Source organism: Salmo trutta, chromosome 18 (genome assembly GCF_901001165.1).
Source record: "Salmo trutta chromosome 18, fSalTru1.1, whole genome shotgun sequence".
Lineage (NCBI taxonomy): Eukaryota > Metazoa > Chordata > Actinopteri > Salmoniformes > Salmonidae > Salmo > Salmo trutta.
In genome coordinates, this window is record NC_042974.1 from 44,501,111 (window position 1) to 44,521,959 (window position 20,849).

At 42.0% G+C, this 20,849-nt stretch overlaps 1 pseudogene; it reads right to left on the reverse strand.

Annotated features, from left to right (window-relative positions):
* Positions 1–680: 680 nt before the first annotated feature.
* On the reverse strand, positions 681–20,667 carry LOC115152682 (catechol O-methyltransferase domain-containing protein 1-like; annotated as a pseudogene).
* Between the last annotated feature and the right edge of the window lie 182 nt (positions 20,668–20,849).

Below are 20,849 nucleotides of genomic sequence, written 5' to 3' on the forward strand. Positions count from 1 at the left end.
GGTACGGCAACTGCACTGCCCTCAACCACAAGGCTCTCCAGAGGGTGGTGCAGTCTGCACAACGCATCACCAGGGGCAAACTACCTGCCCTCCATGACACCTATAGCACCCGATGTCACAGGAAGGCAAAAAATATCATCAAAGACAACAACCATCTGAGCCACTGCCTGTTCACACCGCTACCATCCAGAAGGCGAGGTCAGTACTGGTGCATCAAAGCTGGGACCGAGAGACTGATGAGTAGCTTCTATCTCAAGGCCATCAGACTGCTAAACAGCAATCACTGACTCAGAGAGGCTGCTGCCTACATGGAGACCCAATCACTGGCCACTATAACAAATGGATCACTAGTCACTTTATACAATGCCACTTTAAATAATGCCACTTTAATAATGTGTACATATCTTACATTACTCAAATCATATGTATATACTGTATTTTATACCTTCTAGTTGCACCTTGCCTATGCCCCTCGGCCATCGCTCATCCATATTTTTATATGTACATTTTCTCATTCACCCCTTTTAGATGTATTAAGTAGTTGTTGGGGAATTGTTAGATTACTTTTTAGATATTACTGCACTGTCAGAACCAGAAGCACAAGCATTTCGCTACACTCGCATTAACATCTGCTAACCATGTGTATGTGACCAATAAAATTTGATTTGATTTGATTTTGATTAGAGTTTGATGGCCAGGGTGAGTCCATCGCCCACTGTGAGCATGCTCAGATCGATCCCCTGGTCAGTGTGGAGTTTATTGTTGAGCTTGTCCACTGCCTGGGAGGTCAGGTCTCAGGAGCAGGGTCATCCACTTTACCACTCCACAGTGCCTGGGGGGAGGGAGGAGGTAGTCAGATAGACAGGTGAGAGGAGTAAGGTGGTTGGATAGACAGATAAGAGGAGTGAGGAGATCAGATAGACAGGTGAGAGAATGAGGTAGTCAGACAACTAGCTCTTACAGTCTCGCGTCAAAATTTGATGTTTATCCATGTTTCTCAAATGTCAAATTTCGAAGTTGTAGCAAACGTCACATTTCGAAGTGTTTAAGGTTTAGACATGAACTAAAAAAAAATGTAAGGTTACGGTTAAGTTTAGACATTAACTCTGAAATCTAAAGGTTGGGCATGGACTCCGAATGGTTAAGGTTTAAGATAGACTCAAAACTAAAATCTCAAAAACTACTTTATATCGCTGGATTCGAACTTGCAACCATAGGACCATTTCCAATGCATTGTCAATGGGGTATCTAAACCAACCCGGGTGTATGTGTAACAGGGTTGGTTATGTTTCCACTTGCCTCTAAAGAAATGTGTACTTAATGTTCAAGCATTCGTATTGGTTGGTTCCACTGATGACAATAAGGTGTGTTGTGATTGGCCCCGCTTGCAGATAGGGGGAGATCGCGAACGTCAGGTCTTCCCAGTATGAAAATGTGATGCAAGGGATTTTGCCATCGACAGCCTTCAGTATCATTAAGCCCTGCACAACTACCGTGCTGTTTCCCATTTAACAACAGGAATAAAGTATGCCCAACTGGGACCACTGGCTGATGTGATTTATTAGGAGAAAGCACAACGCAAGGAGAGTCCGATATACTTATGTTACATATGGCCGGTCTAGTCTGATTTCCCATAGGGAATACTGTAAACAGGAAGAGGTGCACAATGAGCTAGAAAGCTAAAGTTAGCTAGTGAGTCACAGAAATGTACATTCAGCCTGTTTATTATTTCAGTCCGACTGGACTTATTTTACTGAATCAGCATGGCTTAAAATAGTTCATTTCATTTTTGACCTCGACATTCTTGCTGGATAGATAATTTGAAAGCTAGGCCGTTATTGTAAATAAGAATTTGTTCTTTACTGACTTGCCTAGTTAAATAAAGGTAACATTGTTTATAATAAACAAATAATAATAATAATAATACAACATTTAAAAATAGTTAACATGCTACAGCTGCTAGCTAGCTAGCTAATGCTAACGATGCTCCCAAGAGTAGCGGACCGGTAAGGCAATTTTGCTTTCGAACTTTGTAATCATCTGTAAAGTTGTTTTTACATGCATCATACTAGCTAGCTAGACATTTTGTTTAAAACCCTGTTGATGTCGTTGGTTGTTTCTTTCGAACTAGCTAGCTAAGCTATCACTAGCTAGCTAGGTGGTTAATGTGGTGTAGGCTACAGTATTACTGAATGACAACATTATAGCCTTGTCACTAGTTAGTAGTTGGTTGATATGGGGTACAGTTGGCTACAGTACAACATTACTAAATGATAACAACGTAGCCTTGTCACTAGTTAGTAGTTGGTTGATGGGGTGGGGTACAGTAGGCTACAGTACAACAACAATAGCCTTCCTACTGTTCTGTTATTTGTTGTCTGGAAATTGTTAAATTAGCTAATATTATAGAGAGCTCACACATGCAGTTGTGGTGGTGTCACATTGTCTTTAGCCGTACCATAGCTATTGCTATGGATATGCATTTTACTTGAGAGCTCTGCCCTCTTTGCCAAGTCTCCCTTGAAAAAAATGCTGTTATTTTCGACCTGGTAAAATAAGCTAATGGTTGTGTGCACTCTCACTAGATATAATTGGTTGGTTCAGTGGCATATTTTCAAAATGAAAATATATCATCAGCAATCCTCAATCAGATGCGATACACAACTAACCCAAATTGAATTTCATTCATCAATGTGGGTACTAATTATTGTTAATATTCCAATTATCTAGGCCCTCAATTCCCAAACCTGAACCCCATGTCCCTAGCAGGAAATACCAGGAAACAGTGTTAAGGTACAGCTTTCTATTGAGGAAATGTAAGATGACATTGAGTTATGTTTAGAGTTACTTGCATGAATAGAAGCATATACAAGCAATCAATCAACTTTATTTTATAAAGCCCCTTTTACATCAGTAGTTGTCACAAAGTGCTTATACAGAGACCCAGCCTAAAACCCCAAAGAGCAAGCAATGCAGATGTAGAAGCACAGTGGCTAGGAAAAAACTCCCTAGAAAGGCAGAAATGTAGAGAGGAGCCAGGCTCCGAGGGGTGGCCAGTCTTCTTCTAGCTGTGCTGGTGGAGATTATAGAAGAGTCCAGCCATTTAGGCCAGATTGTTCTTCAAGACGTTTAAATGTTCGTAGATGACCAGCGGTGTCACGTAATAATCACAGTGGTTATATATGGTGCAATAGTTCAGCACCTCAGGAGTAAATGCCAGTTGGCTCTTCATAGCTGAGCATTTAGAGGTTGAGACAGTAGGTCCGGTAGAGAGAGACCGGATCAAACAGCAAGTCTGGGACAAGGTAACACTTCCGGTGGGTAACACTTCCGGTGAGCCCTGAGCAGGTCAGGGTTCCATAGCCAAAGACAGAAATGGCAGAGACTGGATCAGCAGCACGACCAGGTGGACTGGGGACAGGGACAGCCAGGAGTCATCAGGCCAGGTTGTCCTGAGGCATGGGCCTAGAGCTCAGGTCCTGTATCCTTTATTTAATTTAAGTGTAGACTAAGCTCTAGAGGTTTTGTAACTTCACATGATTTAGCCTACTTGTCAATCCAGATCTGAATAGTTGATATCCTTTTTACTGTACACTGTTGAAAGTATTTTTTTTCAAAGCTAATCACTGAATGTCCTACTACAAGGATGTGGTCAGGTTGACACTTCTAAGTCACAATAACACAGAACACACACACACACCACAGATTGTGAGGGGAAAATACAATGAGCAGTTGTGAAAATGAAGTCTGCTGTGTGGTTGCCTGATACAATACAAAGAATAAATTAAGCTTGTGTGTGTATTTATTATGGATCCACATGAGCTGCTGCCTGGGGTCCAGCAAAATTAAGGCAGTTATACAATTTTAAAAACAATACATTCACAACTGATTTCACAACACATTAAGTGTGTGCCCTCAGGCCACTACTCTACTACCACATATCTACCACACAAAATCCATGTGTACGTGTGTGTGTATGTTATCGTGTGTGCGTGTATGCATCTGTCTGTGCCTGTGTTTGTGTCTCTTCACAGTCCCCACTGTTCCATAAGGTGTATTTTATCTGTTTTTTAAATCTAATTTGACTGCTTGCATGAGTTACTTGATGTGTAATAGAGTTCCATGTAGTTGTGGCTCTATGTAGTACTGTGCGCCTCCCATAGTCTGTACTGTTTAGGTTAGTGTGTAGTCAAGGCTTTGTCATTAAAATAATATTGTGCCTATCTTTCAGATCTGCCAACCAGGCTCGGTGGGTGACAACTAACCATGTTTCCACCAGGCTGTTCCAGGCCTGGAGTGACGCGCTGGAACTTCAAGAGGCTTGTAGACCTGAAGTAGTGTGATGTGGTCCAGGTAATTATCACACAAACGTATACACACTCACTCAATCACTCACTCTATTTTGTTGTGTAATTATTTTCACCAAAGAAAATAGTTTGTCTCTCTTTAACATCAGACACCCCTATTAGCTCAACCTCAGCCCCCACAGCTGCAGTCATCTGCACCTGCTACACCGGCCGCGACAGGTGATACAGGTAATTATCACCTACATGTAAACACGCATGCATACTCTCTCTCACTTGGGGCTCTATTCAATCACATCCGCTTTAGCCGTCATCCGCATAGTGGTGTCTGAGGTGGAACTGTGTTAGGGCTGTCAAATCCGCAAGCGGCTCCTGGCATTATATCTAAAGCAGACATCGCCATTGGCTACACGGAGTCACATTAACTTCCCTGGGCTAGGTGGGACGCTTGCTTCCCACCCTAGTCAACAGCCAGTGGAATCGCGTGGCACGAAATACAAATACCTCAAAAATGCTATTACTTCAATTTCTCAAACATGACTATTTTACACCATTTTAAAGACAAGACTCTTGTTAATCTAACCACATTGTCTGATTTCAAAAAGGCTTTACAGCGAAAGCAAAACATTAGATTATGTCAGGAGAGTACCCTGCCAAAAATAATCACACAGCCATTTTCAAAGCAAGCATATATGTCACAAAAAACAAAACCACAGCTAAATGCAGCACTAACCTTTGATGATCTTCATCAGATGACACTCCTCGGACATTATGTTATACAATACATGCATGTTTTGTTCAATCAAGTTCATATTTATATCAAAAACCAGCTTTTTACATTAGCATGTGATGTTCAGAACTAGCATACCCACCGCAAACTTCCGGTGAATTTACTAAATTACTCATGATTAACGTTCACAAAATACATAATTATTTTAAGAATTATAGATACAGAACTCATTTATGCAATCGCTGTGTCAGATTTTAAAATAGCTTTTCGGTGAAAGCACATTTTGCAATATTCTGAGTACATAGCCGGGCCATCACGGCTAGCTAATTTGACACCCACCAAGTTTGGCCCTCACCAAACTCAGATTTACTATAAGAAAAATTGGATTACCTTTCCTGTTCTTTGTCAGAATGCACTCCCAGGACTTCTACTTCAACAACAAATGTTGTTTTGGTTCCAAATAATCCATAGTTATATTCAAATACCTCCGTTTTGTTCGTGCGTTCAAGTCACTATCCGAAGGGTGAAGCGCGAGTGCATTTCGTGACAATTTTTTTTTCAAAATATTCCATTACCGTACTTCGAAGCATGTCAAACGCTGTTTAAAATCAATTTTTATGCAATTTTTCTCGTAAAATAGCGATAATATTCCAACTGGGCGACACTGTATTCATTCAAAGGCTGAAAAAAAAAGAGAATTCTCATGAATGCGCTTCTCAGTCTCACTGTTCCCAGGCTGACCACTCACAAACAGAGCTGCTGTACTTCGCCCAGAGACTGCAGACACCCCATTTCACTTTCTGGCGACTTCTGAGAGCCAATGGAAGCCTTAGAAAATGTCACATTACAGCAAAGATGCTGTATTTTCGATAGAGATGCAACTGAAGGACAACAAATTGTCAGACAGGGCACTTCCTGTATGGAATCTTCTCAGGTTTTGGCCTGCCATATGAGTTCTGTTATACTCACAGACACCATTCAAACAGTTTTCTATCCAAATCTACTAATTATATGCATATTCTCGTTTCTGGGCAAGAGTAGTAACCAGTTTAAATCGGGTACGTTTTTTATCCGGCCGTGCAAATACTGCCCCCTAGCCCCAACAGGTTAACAGAAATCTCATGGAGCCCTGTTTACAAGTTTGAACACTGGAATGTGAGGTGTAATCTACACCTTGATTAGGCTGATAGAAATCCTCATTATTTCATTTAATGATTTTGAATTTGAGCGTAAAATTTTTCTATACACTTTGTGTAGTTTCGCGACAATGATCGAGAGCAGCTGCTTACCGATTTGACAGATCCAACGCAGTTTCACCTCAGACACCTCCAAAACATCAGCTATGCGGTGTTGGCTATTGCCGGTTAACACTTGATCTGATTGAATCTAGGCCTTACACTCATTCGTTCTGTTTAGTTGTATGATTGTCTTTTACATTTTATTTAACATAGAATTTTTTTACCCCTTTTTCATCCCCATTTTGTGATATCCAATTGGTAGTTCCAGTCTAGTCCCATCGCTGCAACTCCCATACGGACTCGGGAGAGGCGAAGATCAAGAGCCATGCCTCCGCCGAAACACGACCCTGCCAAGCCGCACAGCTTCTTGACACAATACTCACTTATCCCGGAAGCCAGCCGCACCAATGTGTCGGAGGAAACACCATACAACTGGCGACCGTGTCAACATGCATGCGCCCGGCCCGTCACACAAGTGTCGCTAGAGCGCGATGGGACAAGGACATCCCAGCTGGCCAAACCCTCCCCTAACCCAGACGACGCTGGGCCAATTGTACGTCATCTCTGGTCTCCCAAATGTGACTGGCTGCAACACAGCCCGGGATCGAACCCGGATCTGTAGTGATGCCTCATGCACTACAGTGCCTTAGACCACTGCGCCACTCGGGAGGCCAGTTGTATGATTGTCAGTTAAGAAAATTGTGCCTCTCTTTTAGATCTGCCACCCCCAGCAGTTCAGCTGCAGTCACAGTAGTCCTCTGCTGTGGTATTTCATTTACCGGCTGCACCATAAACTTATGAGGATTCCCAGATTGATACAGGTAATTAACATACACATACGCTCACTCACACCAACAGATGTTGTTGAACTGTATACTTACTGTCACTTACTCCACCACTGCCCGACAGCCTCAACCAGAACTCCACCACTGCCCGACAGCCTCAACCAGAACTCCACCACTGCCCGACAGCCTCAACCAGAACTCCACCACTGCCCGACAGCCTCAACCAGAAGTGAATACACTGGGCCTATCAAGACTGACAAAGCAGAGATGGCTGGCTGACAAGGAAAAATAAAACAATATGCACACACATTCTCTATCTCTGTCACACACACATTATCCCCAATGTAAATAAATTGTAATTACTTGTTTATTTTATGCATGCTCCATTTTATTTGAGGATTGTGCGAAGTTAAAGAAACCTTTTGATTCGTTGGATATTTCTCTGATTTAAAATGAATGACCAAAAGGAAGTCTTCAGACCTGTAACCCTCTGGGAGTGTGCAGGTTTTGACATCTGGAGCTGAAACAGGGCCCCATCAGCCCTCATATGTACAGGGTTCCCAGGACTGTCAGGCAAATATGTATATTGTCCTGCAAAAGTATTTTTATGGTACCAAGGCCATTCCCTGGCTATCCAAACTGACGTTTGTTCTCCACAATGAATGTATGTAGCGATTCAAATTCAGGGTGAGTCATCAGGCAACCAAGGCCAAGGAATGGAGAGAGAGATGACCTGGAGGGAGTTCCAAACCTCAGCTTTTTACAAGCAAAAAAGCAGAGATGGGTGGCTAACAAGAAAAAAAATCAAACATACACACACACACACTCTTCCTCTCACACACATTAGTATGTAAATATATTGTAATGACTTGTTTATTTTAAATGTATGCTCCATTAAATTTTAGGATTGCCGACATTTAGGCCTACAGATTGTTATCCATTTCCCACAACGGACATGGGCAGTTGTGCTTACTCACAGTTGATGGTGGGAGCATGGTTAGGAGAGATGGTGGCTGACAAGGAAAAATTAAATACAACATGCACACAATAATATGTGAATATGTAAATAAATTGTAATTACTTGTTTATTTTATGTATGCTCCATTTCATATGTTTATAGGTTTTGGGGAAATTCTGTGTGCTTTAGTCTGAATTACAAAATATGAATCTCTCTCACAAGCCAGACGTGTATAGCGTAATGGAAATTTTGGTGACCTTATTTGACCTTTTCTGCAGCTTTTGAGACACTGGGCACTACTTGTTGAGTAATTAAAACACTAAACAATCACAATACAGTAACTATTGGTCACTCTATTATGTATTCATTATAGAATCGTGTCAGTTATAAATTATAAACCTTTGAACTGCACTCTTCCTCCCCTCCCTCTCCATGTTTCAGCTCCAGATGACAAAACCTGCACACACTCGAGGGTTGCAGAGACACGAGGCAGATGCTAAACAGCGTCCGCCTGCTTCCCAACCGAAACAGAAGAATTCCGCATTTTATTTTCGGTTGTTCGGGCAAACCATTTTTTTTCTTGAGGCAGGCCGAAGTTTAGACCCCTTCGTCAGTGATTGGTCAGCAGTAGGGATTCTTCAGTAAAGTCTTTGTTGTCATTCAACGAGGGAGGACTCGTTTTCATGCACATTATTCCATTGAGAAATACTGCACCAAACATCTTAGGTGTAAAATTGCCCGACTAAGATCTCCTCGGCAAAGAACTTCAAAATGAATGACAAGCTACGGCATCTAAAAATGGACAAACTGTACGTAATGGACAAACTACTTTTTTCACATTTTCAAGCGAAGGTCTTTTAAGGGGGTATGCGTGCACACTTCTAGCCGACTTCAGCTAGCCACCAGCCGAACTGAAGCATGCTGACGCCTTAAGTCACTGGATAAGAGCGTCTGCTAAATGACTAAAATGTATAAAAAAAAAGGTTAATTGCTTCCAACAGTAGGCCTAAATAATAGTTTAATATATAATCCTTAGTCAGCATGCATTAATTCAGCTTAATCTAAGATAACTCAAGAAATCTGTCATTAATTTTGACGTTTTTGCCGAGGAGATCTTTTTCACATATAACTAAGATGTTTGGTGCAGTATTTCTCAATTTAAAAAATGTGTATGAAAACAAGTAATCTCTCGTTAAACGACAGCAAAGACTTTACTGAAGAATCCCTCCTGTTGACCAATCACAGACGAAGGGGCGTAGACTTCGGCTTGCCTAAACAAACATTTTTGTGTGCCCGAACAACTGGAAAAAAGTTCAAAGCGAACAAAAACGTCACAAAATGTGGTCATAATATATTATATACAAAAGTTTGTGGACACCCCTTCAAATGACTGGATTTGGTTATTTCAGCCACACCGTTGCTGACAGGTGTATAAAATCAAGCACACAGCCATGCAATCTCCATAGACAAACATTGTCAGTAGAATGACCTTACTGACGAGCTCAGTGCCTTTCATCGTGGCACCGTCATAGGATACCACCTTTCCAACAAATCAGTTTGTTAAAGTTCTGCCTTGCAGAACTGTAAGTGCTGTTATTGTGAAGTGGAAACGTCTAGGAGCAACAACAGCTCAGTGGCGAAGTGGTAGGCCACAACAGCTCACAGAATGGGACAGCCAAGTGCTGAAGCGCGTAGCGTGTAAAAATTAACACTCACTATTGATTTCCAAACTGCCTCTGGAAGTAACGTCAACAAGAGTACTGTTCGTTGGGAGCTTCATGAAATGGGTTTTAATGGCTGAGCAGCCGCACACAAGCCTAAGATAACCATATGCAATGTGTAAAGCTCACCACCATTGGACTCTGGAGCAGTAGAAACGCGTTCACTGGAGTGATGAATCACCCTTGGATGAATCTGGGTTTGGCAGATGCCAGGAGAATGCAACCTGCCCGAATGCATAATGGCAACTGTAATGTTTGGTGGAGGAGGAATAATGGTTTGGGGCTGTTTTCTTAGTTCGGGCTAGGCCACTTAGTTCCAGTGAAGGGAAATCTTAACGCTACAGCATACTGTGGCATTCTAGACAATTCTGTGCTTCTAACTTTGTGGCAACAGTTTGGAGAAGGCCCTTTCCTGTTTCAGCATGGTTTGTCAAGATCGGTGTGGAAGAACTTGACTGGCCTGCACAGAGCCCTGACCTCAACCCCATCGAACACCTTTGGGATGAACTAAAACGCTGACTGCAATAATTTAATAACCTAATGTCCAACGTTTCAACAGCTGTCTTCATCAGGGTATAATGACAAACACTGTGGGGTGACTAGTTTATATAGTGTCAAAGGACACACACAGGTGTCTGTAATCATGGCCGGGTGTGGCCTGATATCATTGGTTAATTCTCAGATATAAAAATAACATACAAAAAACATGAATGGACAGCATCCGATCATAGATACAATTTAGCAACATAGGCCTACAAACATTTACACTGAATAGCAAAATCACAATCACAATAATGCACAAACTCTTCTGAACTGTTTCGGCTGGGAAGCATGCGGGCGCCTTTACTCCCATCCGCCATCCTCGTCAACAGCGCCCTAGCAAAATCGAAACCTACTTGAAGGAAACAGCGCTCACTGTTGCCCCTATTGACCAGTTTCCACGTCATCTTCCGACATCCTCAGACATGGATGGACGTCGATAGTGACTTGTATCACGGGTGACCTGGCTGAGTCAGATAGACAGGTCAAGGAAGGGTGATCGGGTAGACAGGTAGGAGAATGAGGTAGTCAGATACATTTGACATTTTAGTAATTTAGCAGACGCTCTTATCCAGAGCGACTTAGTGAGTGCATACATTTTGAGACTTTTTTCTGACAGGTACAGATGAAGGAAGGGTGATCAGACAGACATGTAAGTGGAGTGAGGTGAAGGGGTGAGACAGGTGAGGAGGAAGGCTCAGACTGAGGACAAAGATGACACGGAGGTTGCCATTTTTTCATGCAACTTTACATCACTTAGCTCACTAGATCAAATCGATTGCATGCTGGCATTATTCCAATCGTATTTGAAAACACATCTTTCTAGTAGGAATAAAGGTTTTGTCATTGTCTACTCACATTATCAATGGCAATGATGCCCCCTTGTCTCACAAGCTCAAGAGACTTCTTGTAAAAACTGTCGTAGTTCCGTTTATCCGCATTGACGAACACCACGTCAGGTGCCAGCTATAAGCTCATCTTGGACAAAAAAAGATCATGTTGAAAAGGATTAACCCATTTCATAATGGAATTGTGTTTGGGTTCTTTAAAGTCACCTACCCAGTGTTTTTATACTCGTTTGAAGATCGACATGAATTTTATCCTCGACTCCGGCCTAGAAAAGTGAGAGGATGACAAGGGTGGTTAGTTACACGTCTTTCATTATTTAATTTTCTTTACTGTAAAGTCCATTGAGCAGTTTCAATGTGCTTCAAATAAAATGTTGATTTGGTTCGAGTTTAGATAGTTTGAAGCAGACAATACCAAGCATTTTTTGTCACAATGGTTGACCTGCGTTGTGTCCAGTAGCATTTCTACTGCTGGGGTTTGGAGGGGAGCATTAAATTCATTTTGGAGAGAGGGATTCCCGGCTGCTTGGCTTTGCACCTTTGGTAGACACTTTCTCCTGATCAGACCGCCTCACCACTCCACCCACAGCACTTTGTGAAGTCTGAATGACAGATGTTAGAAACAGCATATGCTGTATGGAAGCTTTTGGGGAGACAATCAATGTTTGTGAATTCCACTGGGTTGAATGGGTTGAGATGTTGTATTGGGGTTGAATACTGGACGAACAGATATAATTCCTGTCTAGAGGAATGATGGAGGAAGTGAACTAGCTGAATATCAATGTTGCAATGACTAGTGGAATGTTGATCTGACCTCTAAAGAAAGGTTTAGCGATCTTCACATATTTGTTGTCTATTTCACATGCTACCACATGACCACTCTCTGGTACTACCAACGCAATGTTCAGGGTGTTGTACATCCCTGGACAGAAAAAAAAACTATATATATATATATATATATATATATATATATATATATATAGTTGAAGTCGGAAGTTTACATGCACTTAGGTTGGAGTCATTAAAACTCGTTTTTCAACCACTCCACAAATTTCTTGTTAACAAACTATAGTTTTGGCAAGTCGGTTAGGACATCTACTTTGTGCATGACACGAGTAATTTTTCCAACAATTGTTTACAGACAGATAAGTTCACTTATAATTCACTGTATCACAGATCCAGTGGGTCAGAAGTTTACATACACTAAGTTAACTGTGCCTTTAAACAGCTTGGAAAATTCCAGAAAATGATGTCATGGCTTTAGGAGCTTCTGATAGGCTAATTGACATCATTTGACTCAATTGGAGGTGTACCTGTGGATGTATTTCAAGGCCTACCTTCAAACTCAGTGCCTCTTTGCTTGACATCATGGGAAAATCAAAAATCAGCCAAGACCTCCGAATTTTTTTTTTGACCTCCACAAGTCTGGTTCATCCTTGGGAGCCATTTCCAAATGCCTGAAGGTACCACGTTCATCTGTACAAACAATAGTACGCAAGTATAAACACCATGGGATCACGCAGCCATCATACCGCTCAGGAAGGAGACGCATTCTGTCTCTTGGAGATTAATGTACTTTGGTGCGAAAAAAGTGCAAATCAATCCCAGAACAACAGGAAAGGACCTTGTGAAAATACTTGAGGAAACAGGTATAAAAGTACCTATATCCACAGTGAAATGAGTCCTATATTGACATAACCTGGAAGGCCGCTCAGCAAGGAAGAAGCCACTGCTCCAAAACTGCCATTAAAAAAGCCAGACTACGGTTTGCAACTGCACATGAGGACAAAGATCATACTTTTTGGAGAAATGTCCTCTGTTCTGATGAAACTGTTAGGCCATAATGACCATCATTATGTTTGGAGGAAAAAGGGGGAGACTTGCAAGCCGAAGAACACCATCCCAACCGTGAAGCACGGGGGTGGCAGCATCATGTTGTGGGGGTGCTTTGCTGCAGGAGGGACTGGTGAACTTCACAAAATAGATGGCATCATGGGGCAGGAAAATTAGGTGGATATACTGAAGCAACATCTCAAGACATCAGTCAGGAAGTTACAGCTTGGTCGCAAATGGGTCTTCCAAATGGACAATGACCCCAAGCATACTTCCAAAGTTGTGGCAAAATGGCTTAAGGACAACAAAGTCACGGTATTGGAGTGGACATCACAAAGTCCTGACCTCAATCCTATAGAAAATTTGTGGGCAGAACTGAAAAAGTTTGTGCGAGCAAGAAGGGCTACAAACCCGACTCAGTTACACCAGCTCTGTCAGGAGGAATGGGACAAAATTCACCCAACTTGTTGTGGAAGGCTACCCTAAACATTTGACCCAAGTTAAACAATTCAAAGGCAACGCTACCAAATACTAATTGAGTGTATGTAAACTTCTGACCCACTGGGAATGTGATGAAAGAAATAAAAGCTGAAATAAATCATTCTCTCTACTATTTTTCTGACATTTCACATTCTTATAATAAAGTGGTGATCCTAACTGACTAAGACTGATCTGATCATGGACTTTTAAACCTAGCCCTCAGCTACTCTCAGCCCATTCCACCTAGCATGTATATCTGTCAACCACCCTGATTTCCATGTGCCAATAGTCACCACATTAACATTAGTCTATTCTCACAGCCTCTGAGGGCCTAGAAAGCGAGTCTACACTGATATTATGAGGGACAGTTCACTCAAAATTCCAAATGAGTGTTAAAACATTGAAAATATTGCCACAAAGTAATGTGTCTTCCAAATATTATACTGTAGTAATATTAAATGTTTTCAGGAACAAGCTTGTTTTATCATTACATACCAATTTCAATGGTTTTGCTGGTATTGATCAGTTTGGCCAGATTTGCCATCAGTTGTGCTTGTTCACTAGCAACCAGCATGATGCTCCATGGGTCCTCAAGGGTTTTCTGCAACATATAGGAAGGACATTGAAGTTATTTCACTGAGAAGATGTTTGTCAAAATACCAAAAAGTAATTTTCTATGACACAATCTAACCAAACATTCATACCCCAGACTGCTGACCGCTGATTATTAGCTTCTCTGCAGTGATTGTATGGTACTATGCTGACCTCTAGTGGTTATAGTAGCCTATGTAACTCACGATACTATAGTGAACCATCCCTGCTTTTGATCCCCACCGTAAATAGCCTGGTTCTCCCCAGTCCAGTCTTACCAGTCTATCTTTAACCCAAGCTTCATGTCCACATCCCGGTTCAACCCTAACCCTCAACCACAACCATAACCCTGGCTCTAACCCAGTCCAGTCTTACCAGTCTGAGTTTGGTCAGGACAGGATGTTCTCTCAGTGAGTTGTTCACCACATATCGCAGCACAGGGTTGTTCTTTCCTTGACTTACCTGGATGGGCAGACCTTATTCCTGTCCCAGACCAACAAAACAACCGTTACAACAACATTGTTTTTGCATTATAACCCATCTAAAGGTAATTTTGATTGTCACCCCTAAAGCCATGTTTGGCACATTGTGTACAGTGAGTTCAGGATTTAGCAAGTTAACCTTTGTCTAAAATGCATTACTGTCAACATCAGGATAAGAAATCTGTGCTTAAGGATGTTAAAAAGCAGCTTGTGACTTTCTTGGACTGTAAGGAAAAAACAGAATAGTGTGGGCTTTACCAGTCAAAAACAGCTGATTTGCCAGCTCAGCCAATGAGACCTGCATGCACTTGGATATTTGAATTAGCTACCAACTCCGAGTTCCACATGGGGGCAGACTACTGCAAGGCAGACTTGTAAACCAAGTTGTGTGGAGGCTCTGCTTTGACATGCTTTGTTGTTGGCTAGCCAGCTAGCTTAGTTAGCTGTGAATGCTCGCATGCTAGCTAACTGCTTCTTAACAGCCAACTCTTACAAACCACAAAAATTGACTGGTGAGATAGTTTTTGTATAGGCTTTGTCCTTTTTGCTAACACCATCTATGGATTGCTTGGCTAGCTAGCTAGCTATCCACTAGGCACACACTGAATCAACGTTGTTTCAATTAAATTACGTTGAACCAACATGGAATAGACATTAAATGAATGTCTGTGCCCAGTGGATATGCTTGTGTGAAGTGTGCACTCCTGAGCCTTTCTCCCGAAGTCTCCTTCTCCCCACCGGAGAATAAAATAAAATTAAAATAACTGCTTGTCATTTGCATAATATGGTTTTAAGCAAATCCGAGAAGGGCCTGTCTCACCCAAAGAATGTGAGGTCACATCACAAGAAAATCACAAGCATTTTTTAAACAGTTTCAAAAACAAGTTTGAGATGGGTTTTACTGAGTGGTCTTATGAGTCAACAACATTATTTGGGTATGTTAATGTGAGCTTTTAAAATTTCAATTTTCATTGAACAGTTACTTTAAAATATGATTCCAACATGACAAGCTATTCTACTAGCAACAGATTCAAATACTGTTGCATCTCATACGCACATTGCACATCTTAGATTATTTGTGACAGCTATAAAACAGAAGTTTACTGTACTTCTAAACAATCAATTATTATATCTGTTTGGTATGAACTACATCATTCTATAGCTAGATATTTACCTGTTAGTGCAAGAACAAGCCCAATGCAGAAATACAGTGCCTTCGGAAAGTATTCAGACCTCTTGACTTTTTCCACATTTTGGTAGGTTAGCCTTATTCTAAAATGTATTAAATATTTTTTCCCCCCTTATCAATTTACACACAATACCCCATAATGACAAAGCAAAAACAGGATTTTAGTTTACTAATTTATAAAAAATAAAAAAAATGAAATATCACATTTTTATAAGTTTTCAGACCCTTTACTCAGTACTTTGTTGAAGTACCTTTGGCAGCGATTACAGCCTTGAGGCTTCTTGGGTTTGACGCTACAAACTTGGCACACCTGCATATGGGGAGTTTCTCCCATTCTTCTCTGCAGATCCTCTCAAGCTCTGTCAGGTTGGATGGGGAGCGTTGCTGCACAGCTATTTTCAGGTCTCTCCAGAGATGTACGATCGGGTTCAAGTCCGGGCTCTGGCTGGGCCACTCAAGGACATTCAGAGACTTGTCCCGAAGCCACTCCTGCATTGTCTTGGCTGTGTGCTTAGGGTCGTTGTGACCTTCACCCCAGTCTGAGATCCTGAGCGCTATGGAGCAAGTTTTCATCAAGGATCTCTCTGTACTTTGCTCTGTTAAACTTTGCCTCGGTCCTGACTAGTCTCCCAGTCCCTGCTGCTTAAAAACATCCCCACAGCATGATGCTGCCACTACCATGCTTCACCGTAGGGATGGTGCCAGGTTTCCTCCAGAAGTGACGCTTGGCATTCAGGCCAAAAAGTTCATTCTTGGTTTCATCAGACTGGAGAATTTTGTTTCTCATGGTCTGAGAGTCCTTTGGTGCCTTTTGGCAAACTATAAGCGGGCTGTCATGTGCCTTTTACTGAAGTGTGGCTTCCGTCTGGCCGATCTACCATAAAGGCCTGATTGATGGAGTGCTGCGGAGATGGTTGTCCTTCTGGAAGGTTCTCCCATCTCCACAGAGGAACTCTAGAGCTCTGTCAGAGTGACCATCAGGTTCTTGGTCACCTCCCTGACCAAGGTCCTTCTCCGCCTGATTGCTCAGTTTCGCCGGGCGACCAGCTCTAGGAAAAGTCTTGCTGGTTCCAAACTTCTTCCAAATAAGAATGATGGAGGCCACTGTTCTTGGGGACCGTCAATGCTGCAGAAATGATTTGGTACCCTTCCCCAGATCTGTGCCTCGACACAATCCTGTCTCGGATCTCTACGGACAATTCCTTCAAGCTTCTGGCTTGGTTTTTCTCTGACATGCACTGTCAACTGTGGACATTATATAGAAAGGTGTGTACCTTTCCAAATCATGTCCAATCAACTGAATTTACCGCAGGTGGACTCCAATCAAGTTGTAGAAACATCTCACGGATGATTAATGGAAATAGGATGCACCGGATTTCAATTTCGAGTCTCATAGCAAAGGGTATGAATACTTATGTAAATAAGGTATTTCTGTTTTTCCTTTTTAATACATTTGCAAAAATTCCTAAAAACCTGTTTTCGCTTGTGTGTATATTGCTGAGGATTTAAAAAAAATCTATTTTAGAATTAGGCTGTAACAAAATGTGGAAAAGGTCAAGGGGTCTGAATACTTTCCAAAGGCATTGTACATCTTGATATCTGGAGACCTTTTGGAAGTGTGTCTATTCAGCTGTATAGAGAGAACACCAAAGAGAGTGTATTGAGTGAATGTGGGTCTCTTATTTATACAAAGTGTATGGGAAAGTCCACTGACCTCCTTGTGTGTTTGTTTGGAACTACCATTTTAGGGCGAGGGACAATATATCGGCCGCTCTGTATGTACATGTTTCACAAGAACACTTTCCTCACAATGTGTTTTCCAGACACCACCCCATGATGTAACAGAAGAGTTTTCAAGGTGTCAGCCATAGGGAACCTCTGGTTGAAGCCCACTGTATACAGTACAGAGGGTCAAATACTAAAAACAAATACTAAAAATAAATTGCCATTTGTTGCCCCCTAGTGGCATAACATTGGGGTTGAGTATGAGAAATACTGTTCAATCAAACTGATGTTAAAGTGTATGTTCAACGTAAGATAAAAGAATAGACCTTAGTTCAGCTGAATCTATACTACGCAGCACATATTTTCTGTAGATGTCATTATGTGTTAGGAGATATCTGCAGGCTTCAATCCCAAGTGAATAGGAAAGATTAGCACCATCAAATTACAGCTAATGTTACAGCGTACTGTACTTTGCATAATCTTTTGAAACAACTTGTTTTCTATTTAGCCGGTTAAGAGATCCCAGCCCAATAGAATAGTTTTGGTATTCAAGTCAGTCACACAGTTTGGCTGCTGCCTGTCCGTGTGTTTCCTTTAACTCGCTCACAACTAGGCCTGCTGCTGAAATTGTGTCATGACGAAACAACACTAGTTTAACTTTTCATTTCAGCTCCTCATAGGTTTGTGATGGGGGAGAGAAACAGGCTTGTTTGAAACATATTTTGGAGGATGTGAGTGGGAAGGGAGTTTTCTCCAAGGACAGCATGCTTCCTCTGTCAATTCCCTAATTAGGGATGCACGGATGCAAACAAAACCTCCTTGCCCACAAGTACACATCAATTAAATGAGCCATGACTTGAGCTGTCTTTGGGGGGGGAAAAAACTTGCCCGAAATCTCTGAGTGGTGACGGGTAAAGGAAGGGAAAGGTAAGGGATGTCTTGGAGTGAGCTTGCAGCTCTGCTCAGCTCAGCTCATCTCAGGTCTTCCCAGTGAAAATTAGATGCTTTGTTGTTTCCCACATCCTCTCTCTGGTTCCCCCGCTGCTCCAGGCCTATGCTTATGTGACGCTAATTGTTCCTGCTACATGTGCCAAGTACCTACTGGTCCCTGGCACATTTTACAGACACAAGCGGGTCCCTCAGCTGCTCTTTGTGTCTGTTTAAGGAACGTGGAGATGTGTTGCCATCTGCAGTGGGCTTCCCCGCTCCTTCCTCCTCTTCCTCCTCACCAGTGATGTAGTGGTAAGAGTAAGGTGGGACTTGTTCAATTGTTTTAATATGAAACAAAATAATTCAGGAGGATCCTGTTTTCATGTCTTTTGAAGAAGGTAGTGAATACAGTGCAGGAAACATATACATATGCATGAAGGCACAATGAGCAGTAGGAGGGTATAGGCCTAGTTTGTGGTAGGGTAGGCCCAAACTCAATCCCAGAACTTTTGAGATTGATGTTCATGATTCCTTAAAGGCCCAGTGCAGTCAAAAACATGATTTTGGTGTGTTATATATACATATTTCCACACTATGAGGTTAGAATAATACTGTGAAACTGTGAAAATTATGAGAATGCTCTTTTAGTGTGAGAGCTGTTTGAAAAGACTGCCTGAAATTTCAGCCTGATTTGATGGGACAGAGTTTTATCCTGCCTGGTGACATTTTTGGTTTTCACCTCCACTCAGACCACTCCAAGACAGTCCTATCCAAATTCTTGCTTGAGAAGTTGCTCTTTGCAAAGAAACTATTGTTGTTTATTTTTGACCATTTTGATAGGAAACAATCACAGTGAAATACTTCATTGTTACCGTGCTTAGGCTACAGTGCCAGGGGTATTCAACTCTTACCGAACGAGGTCTGGAGCCTGCTGGTTTTCTGTTCTACCTGATAATTAATTACACACACCTGGTGTCCCAGGTCTAAATTAGTCCCTGATTAGAGGGTAACAATTAAAACATGCAGTGGAAGTGGCTTTGAGGTCCAGAGTTGAGTTTGGATACGCTATCAGCGTTATACTAATCCCAATGTAGGCCTATATGTCTCTTTATATGAACTGTAGTGTAATACCAGCATTTCACCAGAAAGTGGCAATGCTGTCTAGCACATCTGCAGTCCTAGCCCTGTCTAATAATGGGAAGAGGGCTGACTACAACTGCTGTTTTGCTTAATCAGGAAACTTGTCGTGTCTTATGGGCCTTGATGAATTTAGTGACATCACCAGTTCATGTATTGACATGCTTGTAATGCCAGACTTGTATTATGGGATGCCTGTGATGTATTGCTTAGTTACCGAAGTAAGTTTAGCATTTAACAGACCAACATTCTCTTACCAGTCAGGAAGGTCTGCATGCATGAATGCTAAGTGATGTTAATCGTAGCAGAGCAGAACGTCAAGACAATTGACAGACATTTTCATTCTGATGGGGGTTTCAATTGACATCTTTAGATTTGGCCTCCATTTCACAGCTGATGTCTCCTAACATGACAGGGTTGCTTCAAGATTCCTCTACAGTCTACACCAAACACTATAGAAGACAGGCTGGCTGACATTGATTTGCTCCAACTAACTTGGTGACTGTGTCTGTGTTGGACCTGGGCTGAGGCCTGTGGTTGTTTGGAGCCCACAAAATTCAATTGGAGAGCAATAAGGGTACATAACGTGGACACCACAGGAGGTTGGTGGCACCTTAATTGGGGAGGACAGGCTCGTGGTAATGACTGGAGCGGAATCAGTGGAATGGTATCAAATACATCAAGGACATGGTTTCCAGGTGTTTGATGCCATTCCATTTGCTCCGTTCTGGCCATTATTATGAGCCATTCTCCCTTCAGCAGGCTCCTGTGCTGCACATACACACACAGACACACTCACAAAGGACCTCTGTTTTGCATCTAGGTCACTCCTCAAGAGTTAGCTGAATTTAAATTGAAATGTAATAAAATATCTTCAAAAACATTCATTTCCAATCATGGAAAATCTGGAAAATAGCTTGCTCTAGAAAAATAGTGTTGTGGGAAAATGTAGAGGGATTTACCAGTTCAATGTATAGCACTATCATCCCTCTTTTCTATCTCTAAACCCATTGGAACGTAGGGAATCTGCCACCGCATAAAACCAGGTTTGAGTGGCAGGTGGGGTTGTTTGACTTTTAAATCACTGAGGCATCTTTTCTATTACCTGGCATGTAAATAAATACCGATTTCAATTACCATGGAGTCACGCGACGAGGTGACAGTCCTCAGAAACATCAAACGGTGTGCTGGGGGGCACCGGAGGCCCTGTGAAACCTCAGGTATGAGCGAGAGGCGCTGAGGTGCTGACACCTTAAGCAAGGAACCGAGGAAGACAAAATGTCATTTCTTCAGAAACAATTAGCGGTTGAGTCTCTCGGATTTGAAGGCAGCAACTCTCGCGGCTGTCTATTCTAACC